A 3,863-nucleotide genomic window follows, 5' to 3' on the forward strand; every position below is an offset into this window, starting at 1 on the left:
GAGAAACCCTGTCTCCGAAAACTAAAACACTTGCTCTGAAAAAGATCTTCATTCCATAACCAAAAAGCAATCTCCAATTGACATCTGCTTACAAAGGGAAAAGTATTTTTTTTCTCCACTGGGGTCAAAAGATTCTGTTTTATTAACCACACTTAAGGGTAGGGCCATGCTCAGCAGTAGATGGTCAACATAAAACTGAACTCAATGGTATTTGTGTAGACTTTTTGTCTCATATTGCTTTGTTTGGGCATTTTATTTATTTATTTATTTATTTATTTATTTATTCTTATGTGGTTTGCTTATATATTAGAGTTTATGATTTTATGAGGGTTTTTTTGGGGGGGTTGATTGTGTGTGCCACTGTCTCTGTATGTGTGATTTTTGTGCTTTCTCTTTGTTATATATTTTTTTAAAGTCAGGTTTATTTATTTTTGTTTGCCTCTTTATTTTTTTTCCTAAAGAGAGAGAGAAAAAAGAGGAAGAAAAAGTCAAGTTGGCAGGGTGGGGAAGTAGGGAGGGTCTAGAAGGAGTTGGTCAGAATATATTGTACAAAAAGAATTTTTTTCAATTAAAAGAAAATATTTCATTTATCAAACACATGCTTGATGTGCTCAACACCTACTGCATGCTTGAGATAAATCATTTCAACCTCCCTGTAGCAATTCAATTTCCATCTTTCATAAAAGGATTTTAAAACTAATCCTAGAAGTTATTTTTCCAACTGAATCATTTGTACAGATGAGAAAAATAAGGTTTAGAAACATTAAGTGATTTGCCTCTAGCCAGGCACTTGTACAGGTAAAAGCAGATTTGCAGCCAAGGTCAAGAGCATATGCTCTTTCCACTGCACTGCACTGTCCTCCTATCTGTGTCCCAGCCCCTGAAGTAGAAAAAGAATTAACAGATATACATGCATACATAAGCCTTATGGAGTGTTTATCTTGTCACAGATGCATACACACAAGCATTTATGGACAACAGGGAGAGATAAAAAGCTTTATTATAGCTTCCAAGCCATAGTAAAACACATTTGAGGCATAAGAAACAAGATTCCCATACATAAAACATGCAATGCACCCTTTCTGGTATTTCTTCCATTAGAGAGAAATATAATAAAGCACTCAATTTCTACTCCTGAATGAAGACTTGCAGGAGTTTAATTTTTCTTGCTAACATCCAAGTAACCCAATGATGTTTGTCTAAAAATGAGGGCACAAGGTATTAAATTCATCAGCATATAAATGACTTTTCTAGGATGCAGAGGTGGGCCACAGCAAAAGAAGTCCATGACTTCAAACAGTATTACTTACCAAAGGCGGGGGGTAGGGGGGCGGGGGGTAGAATATCACTGCAGACTGTTGCACTAAAATGTTCTTGATATTATCATTTTCTGCTGCACGATTTTCCCCTAGAGAAACTATATAGAAAATAAGGTATATGACCCAATATTCTCAGAATCTTCACATGTTTTTCTCATTGTTTCTCTAAACAATGCTGTTAGAAAAGAAAATATTGGTAATTGACCTCCATAAACTTCAGACGTAGCAGCTCAGGGTGAATTTAAAATGGCCACATTTTGTGTTCCATAGCAAATATGATTCCATCAAGGAAAGACATCCCACTAAGGAGTAATGCCATCAAATGTTTGTATACGTCTATTTTTTAAATTATTTTTTATACTCCATATTCCCTTCCCTGCCCCACCATCCACTCTTGGACTGATCCACATGCCACACCTCCTCCCCTCCCACCCCTGTCTCCACATGGATGCCCCCACTGCCACCCCACCTGACCTCTAAACTCCCTGGGGCCTCCAGTCTCTTGAAGGTTAGGTGCATCACCTCTGAATGAACACAGACCCGGAAGTCCTCTACTGTATGTCTGTTGGGGGCCTCATATCAGCTGGTGTATGCTGCCTGTTTGGTGGACCAGTGTTTGAGAGATCTCAGGGGTCCAGATCAATTAGGATTGCTGGCCCTCCTATAGAATCACCAGATTACAGCCATACCACCCTGAATGCCCAATCTCATCTGATCTCGGGAGCTAAGCTGGGTTGGGCCTGGTTAGTACTTGAATGGGAGGCCGCCTGGGAATACTAGGTGCAGTATACCTCTATTTTATATGCTTTCATTTCAGTACAAAGACAGTTCCATAAAAATACTTTTGTCTTGTCTTAAGACAACTATTAAATATATTTACCAGTCAGAAATCTTTCATTTAATTTGACCAATAGTCAATTGTTCATTAAGTCATCCATTCTTTTAACAAACATCTATTATTAGTCCTGCAAGGGTCAGATGCTGATCCTTGAGGCAGCTGTATTAGATGCTGATTTCTTAAATTTAATGATGAATGGAACAAGGGCTGATGGAGAGATACACAAATAAATGGTCATTTCTATTTTATTTCTATCTATCAAATTAATTATCTCAAGGGCATCCTTATATGCTCCTGAAGTATAACTAGATAAGAAAACTCATTCTGGTTGTCATATTAGAATCAGAGATAATCACCCATCCCAAAGCAATGAGATACTGTGGCTGAATTCCACTGTGTACAGGGAAGAGTATCTTCGGCACTTACAGTGCTTTCTTTTTCAGAGACAACTATGGACAGATTCAACACAATGAACCTGGATGTCACTGGATTCCATAACACAGTGATTACAAAAATGGTTACACAAATACGTCATTAATTATGCCGTGCTATCTGGCAGTTTCTGCAATGTATAAGGATGTATAATGCTGATAACTAATTAGTAGAACTGATCACGTGAGTTATGAAACCCTAAAAGTAAATTGACATGCAGATTTGTCTTCAGTGCTTTTAATTTTAATCCTGGGATTCAGTGAAGACCAGAGTGTTGTTATAACAATTTATTAGTTAGCTGGCTTGGTCGTACACAAGTCTTGTGTTGTCAACCACAGATACTACAAGTTCATGTTTAGTGTACATTACATATCCAGAGGAATGCATTTTGCCATGCCCCTTCTAATCGTTCAGATTTTATATACCTTCAAGCCTTTCTTCAATGTTCCCCGAGGCTTTGGTTGAGTAGGCAGTGGTACAAATAAATTTTCCATCTACTGTCGTTCACAGTCAATTATCAGACCAATACCTTGTATACATCTATACAATGAAAATATATACATTTTTAAAAGTTATTAGTCAATTCATGATTGGCTCATTTTGAATTTTTTATGTATCTGAATAGGCTAGCACGGGAAGCATATTGCTAAGATACAGAGAATTGTGCAAGAGAATTTATACATAATTCTTTAGAAAAATAAGTTTTCTTGATTAACTAGTTTTACCATTCTTCAGTCAAGGTATTGTTAATTGTTCTTCTCAATTTCTTAAAAGGTCTTTGAAAAAAAGTACAATGTAGTGCTATGTAGACTTTGAAGACACCAAACGAAACTTTATATAGCATTCAAATTTTACATGTTTGTCTCTTAGTTGTAATCAGGAAGTTTTTATATTATTCATATTTATCTGTTATTTGACATGCCCAATTATTTCTTACACAGTAGACAGTACTAGATAGATATCTAAGTAGCCATAACCAACAACTTTGCCCATTTGAGATTTTTAACATATTTTGATTTTTATTCCTCATAAAAACAGGCTACCCATTAAAAAATGGGCTCAGAGCTAAACAAAGAATTCTCACTTGAGGAATACGGAATAGCTGAGAAGCACCTGAAAAAATGATCAACATCCTTAATCACCAGGGATATGCAAATCAAAACAACCCTGAGATTCCACCTCACACCGGTCAGATTGGCTAAGATCAAAAATTCAGGTGACAGCAGACGCTGGCGAGGATGTGGAGAAAGAGGAAAACTCCTCCATTGTTGGTG

At 36.8% G+C, this 3,863-nt stretch overlaps 1 protein-coding gene and 1 pseudogene across 1 annotated transcript in view; one reads left to right on the forward strand and one right to left on the reverse strand.

Annotated features, from left to right (window-relative positions):
* Nucleotides 1-3,863, reverse strand: part of Dio2 (iodothyronine deiodinase 2) — a 228,277-nt gene that overhangs the window by 70,085 nt on the left and 154,329 nt on the right.
* On the forward strand, nucleotides 1,995-2,111 carry LOC115032904 (annotated as a pseudogene).

The sequence above is a fragment of the Mus caroli genome, chromosome 12, assembly GCF_900094665.2.
Source record: "Mus caroli chromosome 12, CAROLI_EIJ_v1.1, whole genome shotgun sequence".
In the NCBI taxonomy this organism is placed as follows: Eukaryota; Metazoa; Chordata; class Mammalia; order Rodentia; family Muridae; genus Mus; species Mus caroli.